This window comes from Hypanus sabinus, chromosome 23 (assembly GCF_030144855.1).
Source record: "Hypanus sabinus isolate sHypSab1 chromosome 23, sHypSab1.hap1, whole genome shotgun sequence".
Lineage (NCBI taxonomy): Eukaryota > Metazoa > Chordata > Chondrichthyes > Myliobatiformes > Dasyatidae > Hypanus > Hypanus sabinus.
In genome coordinates this window covers 14,080,281-14,102,335 of record NC_082728.1, presented here as the reverse complement: position 1 = coordinate 14,102,335, position 22,055 = coordinate 14,080,281, and the positions used below count along the sequence as shown (strand labels likewise).

Genomic DNA, 22,055 nt, shown 5'->3' with positions numbered 1-22,055 from the left:
ATCTGAAATCGCTCGCCTCAGGATTCAGGCTGCAGCATGAGCCGTTGATCCTTAAGCTGACATTGGAATTGTTGGAACAGTGTAAAAGGGTTCAAGGTGTGCGTGAGATGGAGAATTTAAGGAACAACTGGAAGTTCTGAGTCCCTCTTGTGGAATGAATGCAGGTGCTTCACCAGGATCAATGGCAGCTTCTATCCTGCTTTTACTCGAGACTTGAACAAAGCTTTTATGAGATTAACTTCATTTGTCACACGTACATTGAAACATATGGTGAAATGCATCACTTGCATCAAATTAAATCGGCGATGTTTGTGCTGGGCAGCCACACTTCCGGTGCAAACATGGCATGCCCAAAACTCACTACCCCTAACCCATACATCATTGGAGTGTGAGGGGAAATGGGAGCCCTCAGCGGAAATCCAAGGTCTTGGAGAGAACATGCAAACTCTTACAGGCAGCGACGGGAATAGAGCCCAGCTGTTGATCGCTGGCTGTCACTGTGAGGCAAAGTGCTAATCGCTTCCTTAACATGCCACCTGATGAATTCTCGATCTCCCAATCTACCTTGTAGTGGCCTTAGCACTTTATTTGTTTATCTATACAGTTCGTTCTCTGTAGATAGAACCACAGAACATTACAGCACAGAAACAGGCCTTTTGGCCCTTCTTGGCTGTGCCGAACCATTTTTCTGCCTGATCCCACTGACCTGCACCTGGACCATATCCCTCCATACACCTCTCATCCATGTACCTGTCCAAGTTTTCTTAAATGTTAAAAGTGAGCCCGCATTTACCACTTCATCTGGCAGCTCATTCCACACTCCCACCACTCTCTTTGTGAAGAAGCCCCCCCCCCCAATGTTTCCTTTCACCCTTAACCCATGTCCTCTGGTTTTTTTCTCCCCTAGCCTCAGTGGAAAAAGCCTGCTTGCATTCACTCTATCTATACCCATCATAATTTTATATACCTCTATCAAATCACTGTTTCAAGATTCAAGATACAAAGCACATTTATTACTTATTTTATTTATTGAGATACAGCACAGAATAGGCAGTTCCGGCCCTTCAAGCCTCACCGCCCAGCAACCCACATTTAATTCTGGTCTGATATTGGGACAATTTACACTGACCAATTAACCTAGCAGTCAGCACGTCTTTGGATGGTGGGAGGAACTGGATCACTCTGAGGAAACCCATGCATTCACAGGGAGAACATGCAAACTCCTTACAGGCAGCAGCAGGAACCATTTATCAAAGTATGTTTGCAGCATACAGTCCTGAGATTTGTCATCCCTACAGACAGCCATGAAACAAAGAAAGAAAAACCATGGAGCCCGTTCAGAGAAAAACATCCAAGATTCAATGGTTCAAAGGTTTAATTTAATTTCAGTGAATGTATATCGAATACAACCTGAAATTCTTACTCTTCACAGACATCCATGAAACTGGAAAAAACCCAAAGAACGAATGACAGAAAACATTAGAAACCTAAGCCCCCTCCCCTCTCATGCACAAGCAACATCAAAGCATGAGACCTCTCCCCCTCCTTTCCAGCAAACGCATCATCCCCACCATCCACCACGCAAGCAATAGCAAAGCCCCCAGAGACAATGATCTACAGTCCATCTGAAACTATTGTCCATCCCAACACTTTGTCAGCTCAATCAGGATACCTCTCTCACTAGGGAGAGAGAGAGATTGCTCCTATTGCAAGAAGAGAGACCAATAGCTCGCTGAATAAACTCTTCAAAGGCTCCCAGCTGTGTACTGGTATTGATTTTAAGTGGCTCTTTGAAACAAACTCTGCCATCTTCATCAAGGATGAGGCCTGGGCTCATCTAGTCCGGTGGTATTTATAACCCCGTCGTCCATCCCTCCTGATTGGTTAGTGCTCATCCAATCAGGTTTCCGCTGTCCCACCTTGTTTACAGTTGAATTCCAGTTCTTGCTTAGAGCGAGACCTTTCCCTTTGTTGAAATTCTTTTCCTCTAGTTTTATTGCAATGGCTTCCTTCACCAGCTGGTCCCAAAAGCCATTGGCGCAGCGCAGTTGTTTTGTGCCATCGAAGTCAGTCCTATGGCCATTGAGATTGCAATGTTCTGCTACCACTATTTCTCTCAAACGGATACACCTCTCTCACTCCTTGATGGGGGTTTCCACCCTGCGTTTTGTCTGGCTGATATACACTCCTCCACATTCACAGGGAATCCTGTAAACCCTAGCTGTCCTGAGTCCCAGGTCATCTTTGACCTGTATAAGCTGTGATTTGAGCTTTCTTATGGGTTTGTGGATGGTACTAATCCAGTATTTCTTCAGGACCCTGGTGATCTTTCCAGAAACTGTGGAAGTTTAGGGAAAACAGGCAGCAGCGATGGGTTCCTTCTTGTTCAGATTCAGTTTATTGTCATTTAGAAACCACAAATGCAATGCAGTTAATAAATGAGACAACATTCCTCCAGAATGATATCACAAAAACACATGACAAAACAGACGACACCAGAAAATCCACATAACATTTGGCAATCCCCAATCCAGAGTCCGGAGAGGTTGCTGCGTATTAATATCGCGCTACCATCTTAGCGCATTCCCCGGAAAGGAGCTCCAAATCCACCAGACAAACAAGATCAAAAACTAAAGCTACAAGACCTGCACAAAACCACATAGTTACAACAATAGCATAATTGATAAAAAACAGACCATGGGCACAGTAAAAATATTCCAAAGATGTTAAAGGACTATAAGTTCAAAAGAAATCACCACACAATTTCCACAAGTCCCCAGGGTCCTGACAGACTCACCATCCCACGCCGGCAGCAGAAGGGAGTACCCCCGCTATGGACTTCCACGGCGCCGCCCGACTCAGCCTCGCAGACGCAGCACACACTGAAATCAACCTGGCCGCAGCGGACTCCGAGTCCATCGAACCTCCGAGTCGACAACCATCCCCTCCGGCACAGCTTCTCCGAGCACCATCCTCTGCCAAGCGTATTAAGACGGCCCCGCCAACGGTCATCGGCAACGCGACCCCGAGGACTGGGGGCCTGTTCTTCCCAGCAGAGTCCCGGACCTCACAGCAGCAGCAGCAATGAAGAAGGTCTTCCTGGAGATCTCCCAATGTTCCTCTGTGCTCCCAAGTCCATTTTCAATCGATTATGATTGCGCACGGCACCCCACTTCACAAATAACAGATAATCAGCTCCGGAGCGGCCGCTGCAAACTGCGTCGCACCACCGTCTTGCTGGGAAGGAGGGGGAGAGGTTTCATGCTTTGATGTTGCTTGTGCATGGGAAGGGGAGGGGGCTTAGGTTTCTAATGTTTTCTGTGGATGTTGTTAGGTTTCCTGGTTTTTCCCGATTGATTTTCTTCACCTTGTAGCTATTCTGTAGGAACACTGTGCATAATTGTCTTATTTCCTCGTGGAGATTCTCCAGGTCCAAAATAGTTTTTGCACAATTAATCAAAGTAGAAAGAACTGCTCTACATCAGAAGGTGTGATGGTGGCTCTCTGTATTGATGTTACAATCTGCTGCGTCATTTCAGTCAGCGACATTGGTGAGGAATTAAGTCGTCCACAGGGCTGCACTCGAAAGACGCACGTCTTCCAGGCCTGGAGATGTCAAAACACCAGGCCGCTCAGCGCATCTGAGAGCAAGAACCCACCGCCTGTGAAGAACCATAGTTTAGGCTGCAGCTGTAGATCATGGACTCCGACAGGACTCCAGCCATCTTGAAAAGAAGAAGGGAGACATGAGAAGAGAAGAATAAACTGTTAAGTGGACAATCTGGAAGAAGTCGCCTGGGTCTGCAAAAATCTCTGGTGTTGTCAAACCCCCAACAGAATAAGGGCTTGATAGAGTAGATGTGGAGAGGGTGTTACCTATGTTGGGGGAGTCTAAGACCAGAGGACACAGCCTCAAAATAGAGGAGTGCCATTTAGAACAGAGTGAAGGAGGAATTCCTTTAGCCAGACAGAGGTGGTGTAAATCTGTAGAATTAGTTGCCACAGGCAGCTGCGGAGGCCAAGTCATTGGGTATATTTAAGGCAGAAGTTGATTAGTCAAAGCATGAAGGGATATAAGGAGAAGGCAGGAGATTGGGGCTGAGAGGGAATTGGATCAGCCATGATGAAATGGTGGAGCAGTCTCGATGGGCCAAGTGACTTAATTCTGCTTCTATATCTTATGGTCTATAAGAACATAAAGAAGCAGTAAAACTACAGTGCAGCAAAATCAGTTTTCTTGCAGCTGAGGGATAAACGTTCCTTCAGGGACCAATAAACAATAGAAAAACTCATGCAGATCACTCTCCTGAGGCAGGAACAATGGCCTTCTGTGCAACATAAACTGGTTTCCACAGCTATTACCCTCCAGTATTGCAGAACCTTTTACAGGAACTGTATTTAACACTGAACTTACCCAATACTAAAACTGATCCATAAATATTTCTACAATATGAGTGTGATGGCAAGGATAAACACACAGTCAGTGCTGCCTTCATCTGTCCTAAACTTCATTACTGAGTGTCACGAATTAATTTGGACAACAGTGCAGACAAATTGATTGCACTTTCTGCATCAGGGACAGCAGCATTCAAATCCTCTCTGTAATATTTAAATGGTCATTGGTACAATCTTCTACCAAAGCATTCATTCCCCTTATCTCAGCCTTGTTCATCAGTTCTACACCAGTCACAGAGATAAAAGGTAGTTATAGCTCCTTGTCAATACAAATTGTGTAGCAACACACACAAAATGCTGCAGGAACTCAGCAGGCCAGGCAGCATCTGTGAAAGAGAGTAAAGAGTTGATGTTTCGGGTCGAGACCCTTCATCAGGACTGGGAAGAAAAAATGAGAAGTCAGAGTAAGAAGGTGGGGGAAGGGAAGGATGAAGTACAGGGTGGTAGGTGACAGGTGAAACCTGTAGAGGGGGAGGAGAAAAGCAAAGAGCTGGGAAGTTGAGTGGTGAGAGAGATGAAGGGCTGGAGAAGGGGGAATCTGATAGGAGAGGGTAGAAGACCATGGAATAAGGGAAGGGGGAGGAGCACCAGAGGGAGGTGATGGGCAGGTAAGGAGATGAGGTGAGAGAGGGAAACAAGAATGAGAGAATGGTGAGGGAGAGGGGGAACAATTACCAGATGATTGAGAAATTGATGTTCATGCCTTCAGGTTGGAGGCGACCCAAACGGAATATAAGGTGTTGCTCCTCCAACCTGAGTGTGGCCTCATCGTGGCAGTACAGGAGGCCGTTGACCGACATGTCAGAATGAGGATGGGAAGTAGAATTGAAATGGTTGGTCACTGGGAGATCCTGCTTTTAAATTATATAGTGTTGCGCAGTGCAAGATCCCTCTATCATCTTCTGAATAGACAACCATAAGCTGGGGTCAGATGTCCATAAGATGTAGGAGCAGAATTAGGCCATTCTGCCCATCAAGTCTGCTCTGCCATTCTCTCATGGGCAGATTTATTTTCCCTCTCAACCTCATTCCCCCATCTTCTCCCTGTAGTCTTTGATGCCCTTAAAGACTATTATGACTAATAAGACAGATATGTCTGGAGAATCCATATTAAATGGAGGTACACACACAAAACACTGGAAGAACTCAGCAGGTAAGGAGGCATTTATGAAGGGAAATGAACAGTCAATGTTTCAGGCCAAACACTCAAGACTGGAAACGAAGTGGAGTGGGAAAAGGCAGAAGCCCCCTTCTTTTCCAGTCCCGATGAAGGGTATCAGCCCGAAAGGCTGAGTGTTCATTTCCCTCACAGATGCTGCCTGACCTGCTGAGATCCTCCAGTACCTTGTGTATGTTACTGAAGTTTTTGTGGCGGACTTGGAGAAGATGTTTCCTATACTGTGGGAGTCTAGGACCAGAGGGCACAGCCTCAGAATATAAGGCTATTCCTTCAGAACAGAGATGAGGAGGAAATTCTTTAGCCAGTCAGTGGTGGATCTGTCAAATTCATTGCTACAGATAGCTGTGGAGGCCAAGTCATTAGGTATATTTAAAGTGGAAGTTGGTAGGTTCTCTGCTCGTATGTCTTATGGTCTTATTTCTAGCATTTGCAGAATCTCTTGTGCCTCTGTTTGAAGATGAGTTTTACTTGGCTCCCAAATATGAAGGGACATAGGTACTGAAAACATGAAAAAAAAACTGAAAATGCTGGCAATGCTCAGCTGGTCAAGTAGCACCTGTGGAGGAAGAAACAGATAATAATTTGCTCAGTGAATCTTGTTGGAAGTTGGGAATCATTGCAGCAGAGGAAGCATGGGATGAGTAAAGAAAGAAATAGGAAAGTATCTCATGGGGCAGAAAATAAGGTGAATTATCAAAAGGGTTAATGGTGCAAGGCTAAAGGGGGTAGTGATGGGATATAAAGAGGAAGTGTAAATAGCAATAGAGGAACCATTACTGTAAAAACATGCTCATTATTCCAATAAAATGGGGGAGTGGCTATAACTGGAACTTGCTGAACTCATTAAGTAATTCTGTAAAGAGTCAAATTGTAAGATAAGATGCTGTTCAACAAGATTCCACTGCGGTTCACTGGTACAATGCAGAGACGGAGTGGGAGAGGAATGGAAAATTAAAATGACTCTCGAAAGGTCAGGCATGAAGGCTGTGTGGATGTGTTCCAAAGACCAAAGAGCCAATCTGCATCTGTTCTCCTCGGAGTACTGGAGAAAGTATTGAGCGGTCGCTGCAGAGTCCTGCTCTATGGAGGAAAAAGCTAAGCGACTGAGAAGCAGGCCTCTCATCCCCACCTGCAACTAAAACATCCTCCCCACTACTGAGCACATGCAGCGCTTCCACAAGAAAGCAGCACCCGTCATCAAGAACCCCCACCATCCAGGCCAAGCCCTACGTAAAGACATGTTACTAGTGCCATTGCAAAGGAGTTATAGGAGACCTACGTCCCCCACCGCCAGGTTCAGGAACAGTTATTACCCCTCAATCATCAAGCTCTGGAACCAGTGCGAGTAACGTCAATCACCACATCACCAAACCGAACATTCAACAGAATCTATGGGCTCACTTTCAAAGACTCGTCAATTCATGTTCCCAGCCTTATTTATTTATTCATTTATTTGTCTGTCTGCCTACTTATTTATTTGTTTGTCTGCTTGTTTATTTACTATTTGCTCAGTTTCCCTTCTTTGGCACACTGGTTGTTTGTCAGTCTTCTTTAGTGTGCAGCTTTTCATTAATTCCAATGTCTTTTAACTGGTTCCTTAAGGCTGCGTAGCCGGGCTGGGAATGGGGATAAACGCTCTCTAATTAGTAAATGCTCCCAATGGTGTGTGTCTCAAGTACTCTCTGATAACCAAGTGCAGCTCCTGGCCTTCACGTATGGCTTAGCTACTACCATTTCTACTGGCAGGAGAAAGGGTAAAGACGTATTACTAGTGCCTTAAATCCAGTCGCTTCAGGCTGTGGGAGTTGTGATTGGCAGCTCATCCAGGAGAAGGAAAGCTCTGATCTCAAATCTCCCACCCTCAGGGAAGGTTCAGGAGTAAACCCCAAGGACAAAATCCGGAGCTGGAGTCCCTAGGGCAGTTTGACGCTGACTGGCAATTCCTGCGATGCCACTGGTGCCAGACTTTGGACTCATCAGCTGCGTGGAGAGGGGAAGCCTGCTCTTCATACTGTACTGCCCTGGCTTGCATATCATGTAGACAGCTGGGACGCTGCCTCCATCATCGACCTCAGCCAACAGAGGGGCCTCGATGTGTTCCATAGTGAGTGCCTGCAAGAAAATGAATCCCAAGATGGTGCATGGTGCATTTATGTACAGTACTTTGATAATAAATTTACTTTGACTTTGATATTGTCATTACGCCAGTGATAAGAAATGGAGCAGTGTTAAAATAACAAAAGGAAATGTTCTCAATGAGTAGTTAGATCAACAGATTAAATACTTAACACTAGATAACGATAATAGAAATGCAGACTTGTTACAACAAAGAAGGAGGCTACTTAGCGTGTTGAGTGTATGACAGCTCTCTGTAGGGAAATCTGATCAGTCCTATTCACCAGCTCTATCCCTATAGCCCTATTAGCTTGTTTCTCTCATGTGCCTGTCAAATTTTCTTTTGAACTTAATGAATACGTCTCTTTCCTCTACCCTCACAGGTAGTAAGTTCAAGTTAATTGCTTCATAACAAAGTTCTTCTTTATATCTCCCCTATAAATCTTAAATCTCTCTTCCTTTGTCATTGCGTCTTGTTCTGTTTATCTAATCCCAGTGTGTGCACGGTTAGCAAATGTCTCCTTAACCTCCTTTGCTTCAAGGAGAGCACTGACATCTTCAATGTATTCATGTAGTTAAAGCCCTTCAATGCAGGACCATGGTGCAAAATCTCTTCTGTGCCTCAAAAATCTTTGTTAAAAGATAATGAGAACTGGATGCAATATCTTCTCTTTGGCAGAACCAGAGTTTTATGAAGGTTTAGCAAAATTTCCAGCATTTGTAGAATCACTTGAGAGCATAATTTTTCTGCTCCTGTATCTGAGGCCCAACATGACAATTGTTTTTCTAAATTTTTTCTAGATACACCCTACCTATCACCTTCAGAAGTCCTTATACATAAACCTGACAGTTCTTTTACTTCTCATTACCTCAATTACTTCACTTTTCTTTCCCATACTAATCAATTGGAGTCTTCTAAATGGACTAGCAGTCTTCCCATGCCTCTGTACTCCCCCCTCAACCCTCGGCTTCTGGCCCTGATTGCCTTCCTCACCCACGATTTGATTCTCCAGTGGAGCAGCATGGTATCATAGTTGTGTCTATGTACAACTACATAACAATTAACTAAAAGCACACATGTGGGAGATGGCTTTAACTGGTGTATTCACATTGCAGTGACAGAGAGAGAGAGAGAACAATGCGCATGCATAGCCAACAGATCAATACGTAGCGCTAAGTGGGGGGGGGGGGGGTCATCGCTCTAAAAGAAATAGATTCATACATTACACTTCCTCCCCCTTTAGATTCATGCAACATAAACCGTATTTGTACAAAACATTCAATTTCACAACCTACATTCGAAGTACACATGTTTTCATAATAACAGTCCAAAACTAACTTCACAGTTCTAAAGGTTCAGTCTTTTGGGTGGTGCTCTGTTTCTTTCAGGATAGTATCTCTGGACCTGTGGAGTGGCATCAGGTTTGGCAGGTGTCTTGTCTCAGACGACATTTTCGGTTTTCAGTGTTACATTGCTGTTGATGAAACAATCATCAGTGAGAGGTAAGTCCGGTGACTACAATGCGTCCGCCTTGTTGGATGTAGTTGACTCAGGTGTATCATTCGGTTGAGCATCCAATATCTGGTCCTAATGATGTCTCCATGTCTGATCTCCAACACCCACAGAGTACACCAGTGGTCCTGTTCTTGTAGCTATCCTACTAGGTCTCCACTTGTCTTCTCGGTAACCATGCGCTAGGACCTTCTGTCCAATCACACATCTTGTTGCTACTTCACTTGGCAACTGGCTGAACTGTTTATCCTGCACTTCCCTCTGTAGCTCTGGTTTCAGGAGGTCTATGCGAAGTCTCAGATTCCTGCTCTTGAACAGCATTGCAGGTGTTTGATCTGTCATCACATGAACAGAGCTCTGATGATGCAAAAAGGAAGTTGTCCACCTTGTGCTGTAGAGAAATGTCCTCCTTGTCCATTGCTTTAATGGACTTCCTGAAGGTTTGGGTAAACCTTTCAGCTAAGCCATTCATTGCTGCGTGGCGAGGAGCTGACTTAAAATATCTGATGCCAATTTTCTTCATGAACAGTCTGAATTCTTCTGATGTGTATTGTGGCCCGTTGACACTCCCAAGTTGTTCTGATTGGCTGCTTCTGGTAAATATAGTTCTCAGAGTGAAGACAGTCTTTGCTGAGGTGGTTAACTTATCTACCAGAAACATAGGGCCCACGAACAGCCCGGTGAAGTCAATATGTGCTCTTTGCCAGGGTGAAAATGGCCACTCCCATGGATTAACGGTGCCTGTGAGGGTACACTTTGAAATTTTGGCATCCTGAACAGCTTTTGGCCAAGTCTTTGTTCTGTTTGTCTATTCCCTTCTCAAATACCTCCTGATCAGCATAAACCAACTGTGACAGCCTTTGGTTGGTGCTACCATCTGGGCTGTAGTTGCCTGCTGATGCCACACTGAGAACTTTGATTGAGTGCCAGTCTAGTAGGATTTTTCTCAACCATTCACATCTGAAAAGTGCTGGCCCTCTACTTCTCAATATATAAAGCTCTAACTGTTGTGTTTGGCCTCCAAACATCGCATTTACTTTTAGTTTGCCTTTGGGAGACACTTTTTCACCTGTGTAAGTCTTTAGCATCACTGAGGTCTTCTCCAATGGTATCTCAGAAAACGGTCTGTTGTAGTCAGCCTCTAGAATTACAGACAAAGCTAACCCTGTATCTAGCTCCATTTTCAGTTTTACACCAGATATATCTATTGTCATCCAGATGATTTTGTGATCTGATTCAGTTATACTATGCAGTTCTAGGCATGACAGTTCATCTTTGTCAGACTCTACGTTGTCTGATTCTGTTTTACATTTGGTAACTTTATGCATTTGCTTAGTTTTGGGTCTGAGATTTTTCATTCGGTTGTGCCGTTTGTCTGCCTTGTCTATGTCTATGAGACCTTGTCTGTTACGCTTTCTGCACACTTTTCCCATCATTTGCATCATGGGAGTATTTGCCACATCGATAATATTTTTGGTTTTTGCACCATTCAGGAACATTTTGTGCATTTCATATTCTAATTTCCTTTTCTGTAGTTCGGCTGCAGTCTCTAATGATATTGGAATGGTCAATCCCCATTCTAAGGTTAGATCTCTTTCTGCCAGTAGCTTTGTTTGAGTGCTTTGACTACACATGTCATATACAATCCTGTCCCTTAATGCACCAGAAAGTCCATTTCTAAATTCTGGCAGAGTTACTGTGCTGGGAAAGTTTGAGCAGAAAGGCTTTCATCTTTTGACTGGTTCCTTCTGTAAAATGTAAACCTCTCAGCTATTACCAGCAGTTTAAGGCTCAATTGGTTTTATAAAATTGTAACAATTTTGTCAAATATCTTGCCTGCTGCCTTTCAAGGGTGACTAGGTTGTGTAAGGCTTACTTGTCGTAATTTCTGTTGAAGGAAGCTTTCTTTATTTTTGCAGTCTCGGCCTCAGCTGTCTCTACATTATCATCATCGTTAGGCCTTTTATGTCCCCTACCACCTGTTCCAAAGAAACTCTCATGTGACATTTGTTTTTCACTCATCGAGTAGTTCTAGATTAATGCCTGCCTGGTGACCTTGCATGGGTAATGACTTCACAGGAGTAATGACCTCGCTTGCTTTCAAGTTCAACAGTGGGTGTGACAGGGAATGAGGAAAGGTGCAGCTGACTCATATCATTTAATATCGCCAAATCATATCGTTTCCTCGCAGCCTGGTAGTACATGTTTTGCAGCCCGGTACCGGTCCACAGCCGGTGGTTGGGGACCACTTGGGCCCAGTAAGCTAAGAAGTCTAGGGGCTTTCTTTTGCTCCTCCATGTTGTTTGCATTACTATACAGTTTAACCCTCTCAATATATGACTCCCAGCCTTCATTAGCACTATCAAATTCATCCACTTTCCCAACTGTTATTTTCACTTTAAATTCAGCGTGTCTTTCACTGTTACTTACAGGTCCTTCGGCTTTCTCACGCTGTTTAACTCTCGCTGTTTTGTCCTGTAAACCATCGGTGCAGATCGTGATATTTTCCAGCATTCGGGTCCTTGCTCTCTGCCCCACTACACATCAATTAAATAAAAGCACACAGCCGGGAGATGGCTTTAATTGGTGTATTCACATAGCAGCAAGAAAGAGAACAAGGAATACGTACACAACGGTGGAAGAACTCAGCAGGTCAGGCAGCATCCATGAGAAAAGAGTAGCCAACGTTTCGGGCTGAGACCCTTCATCAGGAAAGAGAACAATGTGCATACATAGACAGCAGATCAATACGTAGCGCTAAAGACGGGGAGGTCATTGCTCTAAAATAAATACAAACATACACTATGGTAATGGTTAGCCCAATGCTTTACAGTATCAGCAACATGGGTTCAATTCCCACCACTGCCTGGTGAAGGAGATTGTACATTCTCCCTGTGACCGTGTGAATTTCCTCTGGGTTCCCTGTTTCCTCCCACAGTCCAAAGACATACCAGTTGGTAGGCTAATTGGTCATTGTAAATTGTCCTGTGATTAGGCCAGGGTTAAATTTGGGGTTGTGTGGCTTGAAGGTCCTATTCTGCACTGCATCTCAAGAAATCAAAAAAGAATGAAATAAAATGATTCATTTCACTGTATGTTTCGAAACAGTGACAAAAAAAGCTGATCTTTAAAAATATGATCTGACAGAACGGTGACGCAGACTGAGTGGTCTACCACTGCTTTTCTTATGCTCTTGCTTATTTTCGCCTCTTCTTTGATCAAACCTTTGACCACCACATCTGAACATTCCTTGCACATATCAGAGTCAATGATCAACTGAGCTGCTGCAAAGCACCTTGGGGTAATTTCAGATTTCAGACTGATTTATTTATTACAAGTACATGGAAACATACAGTGAAGTGTGTCATTTGCGTTAACAGCCAAAACGCACAAGGATGGGTTGGTGTTACCATACATTTCAGTGCCATCATAGTATGCCCCCATGTTTGCAGAACAACACAGAATACAGTAACAAAACACAGCATGGCATGCAACAAAGCAATAACAGCAAAACAAGCCCGATTTCTCTCTCCCCCAGTCTTCATATCCTCCAAGACAGCCCATCTTCTTCATCAACACACACAAAATGCTGGAGGAGCTCAGCATGTCAGGTAGCATTTATGGAAAAGAGTAAATCATTGACGTTTCAGGCAGAGATTGACTGAATACTGTTCAACTGTACTTATTTCCATAGATGGTGCCTGGCCTGTTGAATGTGTTGCTTGGATTTCCAGCATCTTCAGATTTCCTTACGTTCATATTTTTCATCACAGTGGACTTGTGGATTCACAGATGCCAAGCCTCAGCTTCCTCAGTGGACTCACGTAGATTTCACAACCCACGGTCCTCAATTTTTGGACTTTGCTGGCTTCAATTCGGAGTTCCATCGATCTCCGGCTTCGATCTGGAGCTCCATCAAACTTCAGGCTCCAATCCAGACCTCCAATCAATGACTAATGAGATGTTCTGCAATTTTGGAGGTGCTAAGTTTTTGTTAGAAAGTTAGTTGGGAGTTCAGGCAGCAGATTGCAAAAGAACATGGTGAATGGTCGGGCAAAGGATTTCTCTGTAGGCCTAGTCCCAAGCTGGCATTGAACTGTCATATTATCTCATTACCACCAGACAATGTGCTGGGGGAGTTCAGTGGGTCAGCCGAAGGCATTGACAAGTTCTTCCCTCCCACAGATGCTGCAAGACCTGTTGAGTTCTCCCAGCCTTTATTGCACCGGGTCCCAGCATCTGTAGTCTATTGTGTCTTCATCTCGTCGTCACATTTGGTGAACGCTGCGGGCACTAGATGCCGGGGTGACGCAGTAGCCAATGATTCACACTGAAAAGTCAATTCACGCCCATGTCAGAGGCAAACCAATTAGGAAGAAATTCAGCAATTCCCAGTGATTTTCAGCCTCTTATTGCATATCTGTGAACTTTGTAAGAATAAGAAAAATCATTTAAAACGTGGGAATTGGCTAATTATCTCAATCCTGGAGATTCAACTGTTCCTGTTGGGATACACCGAAAGGTTTTCATTAAAAGAGATTCAAGTTCTATCGTAAAAGTCTGGAGTTCCCTTGGGTACATTAAAGATCATTAGTTCCATTTTATGAACTGGAAACACTGTTAATCACTGATTTCCAAGAATGCAGCTGGTGTTGTCAGGTCAGTTTTCCAAACTAATTTAACACAATAATCTTTTTCTGGGAGATATGTCCACCCTGAAACCTTCTTGTGGGGCTTTGTGAAGTGGCTGAGGGTAAAGCTTGCTCTAGGGTCTGCCTAATTGTTAAAGACCTTGAACAAACTTCAGTCACTAAATTGTCTAAATGTTGGCTCTGGCACGAGGTATACAGAGGGGAAAACAGAACTGTGGTGCAATAGCTTCAACAAGTCGGAACGATGTTTCCTGGTGCCCATCCTGAACTTTACACCATTGGAATCTATTGAACAGCTTAGCACTTATTTCACTGAATAGAATCTTGTCATGACAGCATGCTCGAGTTCATGCGATTGGGCAACAGATGGAACCACCTCATCTGCATCTATGTCCAGGGGGAAAACAAAGTCAAACAACTTTTGGAATCTGAACTGTGAAAGGGCCACTTTGGAAGTTATTGTGCACAAGTACAGTGAGGTACCAGGGTACAATTAAAAACTGGATTGAAGCAACACCGCAGGCGCCTAGGTAGAGACAATTGACAGAATGTAGATTATATATAAATTATCCATGACAGCTAAGAGAGAGAGAGAGATATATAGACAGGATGGTAGCATGGTGGTTAGCACAACGCGTTATAGTACAGTCGATCCAGGTTCAATTTCCACCACTGCCTTTAAGGAGTTTGTACGTTCTCACCATGACCATGTAGCTTTCCTCCAGGTCCTCTGGTTTCCTCCCACAGTCTAAAGGTGTACTGGTCGGTAGGTTAATTGGTCATTGTAAATTGTCCCCTGATTAGGCTCGAATGAACTTGGGGGATTCTGGGCGGTGAGGCGGTGAGGCTCAAAGGGCCAGAAGCAAAGTTCCCTCTAATTTGTAACGACCAGTGTGCGCAAAGATCTTGTACTGTGCAATTTTTACCCAGTGGCAACACGTGTGCACTGGCTAATTTCTTCAATAAAAACAGCATAAGCAAGCCAGTTTTAAAATCTGTCAACACCGTCTGCAAAAGAAACCGGAAAATGAAATGTGGTTGTGTATGATCATGAAATATTCTTAGCGTGCCAACAAAGTAGAGGGTGACGACCTTTTGTGTGCTAGTTGCAAAAGATGTGTTTGTGCTTAAAGGGAACACTGGCTGGAAAGGCTTATTCCACTCTGTATCTCAATAAATAAATAAATGGATGCATGGATGGACAGATGAATGGATAGATAGATGGACAATACATAAATGCAAGACCTGCACAAAACAAAAAGACACGATTTGAGTCCAATCCATGTCAGGATTGAAGGTCTATAGTGTTCTGTTACTGAAGTAGGATTAGGTATGTGATTAAGAACATGATTACCTCAATCCCCTTGTCTTCTTTTCAATACTAAACAACTGGAGCCACCCTGAATGGATGGCCAACCATTCCCAGGCATCTCGGTGATTGCTCCCTCAACCCCCAGCTCCTGGTACTGAGTACACCCCTCACGAATGGTGCACCATTCAATCTTAACGTGACATTGCCTCTCTACTGACATGGCACTGACTTCCCTCTCTCAGGCACTTCACTCCAACCCTCCTCACTGCATCACACCCACCCCTGCAGGCACTACCTTGTACATTTAAAGAGTTTAGCTATATTTGTCACAAGTACTTCAAAACATACAATGAAATATGTTGTTTGCATTAAATCAAATCAGGCAGCTAGCAAGTGTCACCATGCTTCGAGCACCAATATAGCATGCCCACAACTCACCAACCCTAAGCAAATGTCTTTGGAATGTGAGAGGAAACCAGGGCACCCAGAGGAAATCCAAGAAGTCGACTTTAATTTTAGTCAATACTCTCCCTTTTTTTTATCTGCATTAATTCAACCCCTACGGAATTCCAAAGATTTGCCCACTTTGAGGGAAGAAATTCCTCTTCACCACTGAGGCGTACTCTGAAATTACCTCCTGATTCTAGGTTTCCCCAGAAAGGAAACATGGTCTCAGCAACTACCCTGTCAAGGCCTCTCAGAATCTTACGCTTCAAAAAGAAAAAACAACACACACAAAATGCTGGAGGACCTCAGCAGGTCAGGCAGCATCCATGGAAATGAACGAATAATCAACATTTCAGGCTGAGACCCTTCTTCAGAAAGTCTTCAGTAAGGTTAACTCCATGAATGTAGGTCCAATTTGCTGAAGCTTTCCTTGTAAAACAACCTTTTCATTCCAGGAATCAACGTAGGAGCCTTCCCAGAACTGCCTCAGCAGTAACCACATCCTTCCTTAAATATAGAGACCATGAGAGTGAGAGTACTCCAGGTGTGGTCTCACCAACAGTCAGTCCATTTAGAACAAAATCTATTTCATCCATTTTTCAATATTTCCTTTTACACTTTGCAGTTGCCTTTTTATTTACTGTACTTGATGCTAACAGTATGTTTATTTCAAAGAATCTCAGACTCCTCTCTTACATTATTCTGCCTTCTCTTTCAAATTCAAATCATCGCATTTCCCCAGCGTATGTTCCATCTGCTAACTTTTTTGCTGGCTTGTTTCTTCCACAGGTTATGGGCCTGCATTCGCTGGAGCTTACAAGAATGAGGAGGGACTTAATGAAACTTTATTGAGTATTGAAAGACCAAGATGGAAAGGATGTTTCCTATAGTGGGTAAGTCTAGGACAAGAGGGCACAGCTTCAGAATAGAGGAATGTTCCTTTAGAACAGAGACGAGATGGAATCTCTTTAGACAGGGATATTTAACCTGTGGAATTCATTGACACAGAGGGCTGTGGAGGACAAAACTTTATATTTAACGTGGAAGTTAATAGGTTCTTGATTAGTAAGGGGATCATAGGTTATGGGGAGAAGGCAGGAGAATGGGGCTGAGAGAAATACTAAATCATTGATGATCAAATGGCAGAGCAGACTCAATGGGCCAAATGGCCTGATTTTACTCTTATGTCTAATTTGTGCAAATAGAGAAAACATTGCAGATGGGAATGCAAAGCAATTGATAAAAACATGGTTGTAGAGCACCTTGTGTGATGGGACATTCTATAACAGTTACAGGTAATCAATGATTTTTGCAGTGTAATCACTGGGAACTGTGGCAACAAATTGTCATGCTGTGCCAACAACCCCTGACACACGAGAATGTGACAAAGACAGGTCAATTGTGTTGCTGTTTGTTGTGTAAATACTAACCAGAAACTTCTCTCCATGAGATCTTTCTCACCCTCTTCGGTGGAATGAGATTCTGCAGATTTTCCAGTCCTGATGAAGGGTCTCGGCCTGAAATATCGACTGTACTCTTTTCCATAGAGGCTTCCTGGGCTGCTGAGTTCCTCCAGCATTTAGTGTGTGTTGCTCGGATTTCCAGCATCCGCAGATTTTCTCGTTTGTGATCCTGCAGTCGCTGGAAAACTTGAACAACACACACAAAATGCTGTAGGATCTCAACAGGTCAGACAGCATCTATGGAAATGAATAAACAGCCAAGACCCTTCATCAGGACTAGTGGTTAGTCAAGAGTGGGAGGTGAATTCACTCTGGTAACCTGTCTCCAGTAGCTAAATGAGGGATTGATGAGAATGTGGGGACAATGAAGCAAAGTGCAGGATTAGTGGATATGGGTGCTAAATGGCCACCATGGCATTCGTGGGCCGAATGGCCTGTTTCCATACTGTATGACCACATCTCTATGAACAACATTTCCACAGGCAACGTTCCCAAGTCGGGCCATGAAGCAATTCCTTTCATGTCTTTTATATTTTTTTATTTCAGATATGGTTCTGCTATGGTTAGAGCCTGCAATCTGCATTCTGGCAGCATGACTTTGGGCCGATCGGGCGCTCTGGTGCTTTGCTGTCTCCAAGAGTTTTCCACGAGGCTGCAACCAAAGTGGGGACACGGAGGTCAAGAAGGCAGGAGATGGGGTGCAAGCACATGGACGACTCCCTCTCTCACCGATCTCGCTGACTAAAGCGCCAAGGGAGACTGAAATCATCGAGGCGAGTGTGGAAGGCCAGTGAGTGTTCAGTGTCACCTACCGGCCTCTCGTTTGCTGCTGCTGGAGAAGGTGTCAGTGTATGGCGGTCCCTTACACTCTTTCACTCACTACTCCCAAGGGAAGGTCCTTACATTTGAATCTCTCTCTCTCTCTTCCGCTGGAGCAATGTTTAATTGATGCAGATTGTAGACTTGGACTCTAATTCAGATTTATAATGTGTTCTAGTTTCTCGTTCTAGTCCAGGTTGCCCTTTTTGGTTACTACTTTTGGGTGATATTTGACTTAGGGTGGCCAGCAGATAATGAGCATTGAGCTGAACTGAACTGAAGAATCCCTTTAGATTTTGTGTTTTTTATTCTGTGTTTTCATTCTTTTTTTGTTGCCATTTGTGTGGTTTTTTTTTGCATCTTGGGGGAGGAGGGGTTTGTTGCTTGATGGCTTCCTTTGAACAGGTTGATTCCATGGTTCTGCTTTGCTTCATTGACTGTCTATGGTGAAGATGAATCTCAGGGATGCATACAGCATATATACCTTGATAATGTACATTGAGTCTGCTTGGGTATCCTACAACCCAATAGCATGAACATTGAATTTTCCACTTTCAGGTCACCCACACACCCTGCGATCTTCTACCGCTCCTAATGATCCAATTAGTTTTCTCTGTTCAACCTGTCCATTCCAGTCCCATCTCCTACCCACACTCCACTCCTTAGATTCATCACCCTTCCCCTGCAAGTCCCATCAGCCCAATACCTACACAATATCCACCTACTTTTCCCTTCCTATCTCCTGGAACATCTGGTTTCATCTGCCCATCATCCTTCCCATATACTGTATGGCTCCACTTGCCATCTTCCAGCCTCTCTCTCCTTCCCCCCACCATTCTCCCCACTTGGCTCCCTCTGCCATTTCCCTATTCTCCCCCCCCCCATCATGTTCCCCCTTACCAACCACCCGCCAGCCTCTGTCTTTAAACTCCAGGCCCACACCCCATTCTGGATCCACCTGCCCATCATCTAAAACCTCACTAGTTTCCATCTTTCCCTATCTCACCCCTCCTTCTCACCTCTTTATCCCAGCTATCCTCTATCCACAGTCCGTCCTGAGGCAGGGTCCTGACTCCAAGTGTCGACCACTCCTCAGCCTCACAGATGCTGCTTGACCTCTTAAGTTCCTCCAGCAGTTTGTTCTGTGTCCCAGATTCCAGCATCTGCAAACTCTGCAGTCTTTTTCTCGAGGGCAGTGCCTTAATGTAACCTTTTGCTTGAAAAGACAGAGTTAATTGGCGGAATGCTGAGAAAATGCTGATCTTCGGTGCAGGGAAGTTTTCAGGGCTGGAGAGAAAGCAAACGCAATGCAAACAACATAGAAGTGATGCTCCTGAGATATTTACCTTGGACAGGCGGAATACCGTCTATCTGACATCAGCTTTATCTTAGGAAAAGAATGCGGATGATGGGTGAATTGAACTAGGTGAATGAAGGCTTCGCTGCAAATCAGTCAGAAGTTAATCATAACATTAAAACAATTCATATGACCTAAGTTACTCATGATTACTTCCCTGTTGAAAAGCAATAATTTATGCCAATGATCATGTGGTTGGTAATATTCTGGAGACTGTTTATAAATTCACTATTCTGGTTCTCTGGCTACTTCTGGTGATACTATCTAGTAAGATAGTGTGGGGAGCTTAGTCACAGTGGCCTCTCATTTCAACAAGTGGTTGAAATGTTTGTCTTGTCTTTTACATTTTTCTTACGATTGCAAGACCCTGTTGGACATTAATAGTACAAAATAGTGGCAGGCACATCTATAAGGGCCTCCTTACATGGTCTTCTCTACTGTCAAGATGAAGCCACACTCAGGTTGGAGGAACAACACCTTATTTACCGGCTGGGTAGCCTCCAACCTGATGGCGTGAACATTGACTTCTCTAACTTCCGTTAATGCCCCTCCTCCCCTTCTTAACCCATCCCTGATATATTTTGTTTTTCTCCCCTCCTCTTTTTTCTCTCTTTCTGCCCTTCACTCTGCCTGTTCTCCATCTGCCTCTGGTGCTTCCATCCCCCTTTCTTTCTCCCTAGGCCTCCCCTCCCATGATCCTTTCTCTTCTCCACCTCTCTATCCCTTTTGCCAATCACCTTTCCAGCTCTTAGCTTCACCCCACCCCCTCCGGTCTTCTCCTATCATTTGGCATTTCCCCCTCCCCCTCCTGCTTTCAAATCTCTTACTATCTTTCCTTTCAGTTAGTCCTGATGAAGGGTCTCGACCCATCTTCTCCCTATAGATGCTGCCTGGCCTGCTGTGTTCCACCAGTATTTTGTGTGTGTTGCTTGAATTTCCAGCATCTGCAGATTTCTTCGTGTTGACATCTATAAGGACCACTGTCGCCAGAAAGCAGCATCTGTAATCAAGGACCCCACCATCCAGCTCATACTCTCTTCTTGCTGCTGCCATCAGGAAGGAGGTACAGGAGCCTCAAGACTCACACCACCAAGTTCAGGAACAGTTATTACCCCTCAACATCAGTTTCCTGAACTAGCATGGATAACATCGCTCACACCAACACTGAACTGATTCCACAACCTATGGACTCACTCTCAATGACTCTATATCTCATGTTCTCGATATTTATTGCTTATTTACTTATCATTATTATTTTGATGTTTTTCTTTCTTTTTATATTTGCACAGTTTGTGGTCTTTTACACATTGGTTGCTTGTTTGTCTTTGTTGTGTGTGGTTTCTCATTGATTCTCTTGTGTTTCTTTGTATCTACTGTGATTGTCCACAAAAGAAAATGAATCTCAGGGTAGTATATGGTGACATATACGTACTTTGATAATAAAATTTACTTTGAACTTTGAACTCAGTGACTTGCGGTAATATTATTTTGTGCCAGCATGTGTTGGATTGTAACCATACAGCACTGTGCAAAGGTCTTGGGCACGTCTAGATAGCTAGGGTGGCTGAGATCTTTGTGCAGTATCGTATACGTCAAGGTGGAGCGGAGAGAAAAGTTGTAAATCTGGCGGGAGCAAAGGAGGTTGGGAATGGTGAGGGTAGAGCACCACAGGACGGTTGTGGGACAGGTGGTTGATGAGTGGCGGGGGTGGGGGGTGGTGTGGGTGCAGACACCCCGTTTTGAGACGTAAGGCTAGGTCATTTGATTCCAAGCAACTGGTTTATTGATCGTTACGGAATATCTCTGTGGTGCTCCCCACTCCCTCCCCCTTTTCACCACCGTGATTCCACTCTCCCTGCCCCCTTCCCACTCTCAGTCCACAATAGAGACCCATAATCAGAATCAGGTTTATCATCACTCACATATGTCATGAAATTTGTACAGAGCAGTACATAAAATTACTACAGCACTGCACAAAAATGTTAGTCACCCCAGCTATATATGTGTGCCTCAGGCTTTTGCGCAATACTGCAAGTACTGTTTTGCACCTTGGCCCCAGAGGAACGATGCATTGTTCAACTGTTTGCTTCTGTATGATTGAGTGGCAATAAACTTGAACTGATCTGATTTTATCTGATGTCGAAAAATTTCCCAAATCAAATGGTGGTAAAATTGAAGTGTTTCAGTTCCTGCCACAGACACAGCTATTATTTCCACCCCTGTCCCAGGCCACAAACCTCGGGTCGTACTTTACTGCAAGGTAAGCTGTGGACCATACATCTCGATCGTCACTAAGAGCATTTGCTTCTATCGTGCACAGCTCTCCTCTGGCCTCAGTTCATCTGCTGTTGAAGCTACAGCTGTGCCTGCTTTCCATTACGTCAGCTTCCCTCAATTAAACATAATGACATCTAAAACTCTGCTGGCTACATCCAAACCCACACAAAGTCCCATTCACTTATTGTCTCCGAACCAACCAATTGATTTGAAGTTCTTTTGTGTGTTTACAAGTCCGGCTGTAATCAAATCCCTCTGTATCTCTGCAATCTACTGCAGCTCCTCCAAGCCTCTTCTATCAGGTTCCATCTTGCTCAGAATCTTTGTCTCTTCCACCTACCACATTACAGCTTCTCACATTATTCCCACTTACCCCTCTCCCTCACCTGCTTACTCCCCTCCCCACCTCAATTCATGTATCACTTGCCAGCTGTTCTCCATAACCTTGCTCTTTTCGTTTCCAGC

General features: G+C 44.2%; 1 long non-coding RNA gene across 1 annotated transcript in view; it reads left to right on the top strand.

The window, feature by feature from the left end:
• The window catches only part of LOC132379988 (uncharacterized), a 29,646-nt gene extending 7,887 nt beyond the window's left edge, over positions 1–21,759 (top strand). Inside the window, exons 2-3 of the long non-coding RNA XR_009507592.1 lie at positions 16,464–16,567; positions 17,684–21,759. This is a non-coding gene — a long non-coding RNA (uncharacterized LOC132379988). The remainder of the gene's footprint in view (positions 1–16,463; positions 16,568–17,683) is intronic.
• The last annotated feature ends 296 nt before the right edge of the window (positions 21,760–22,055 follow it).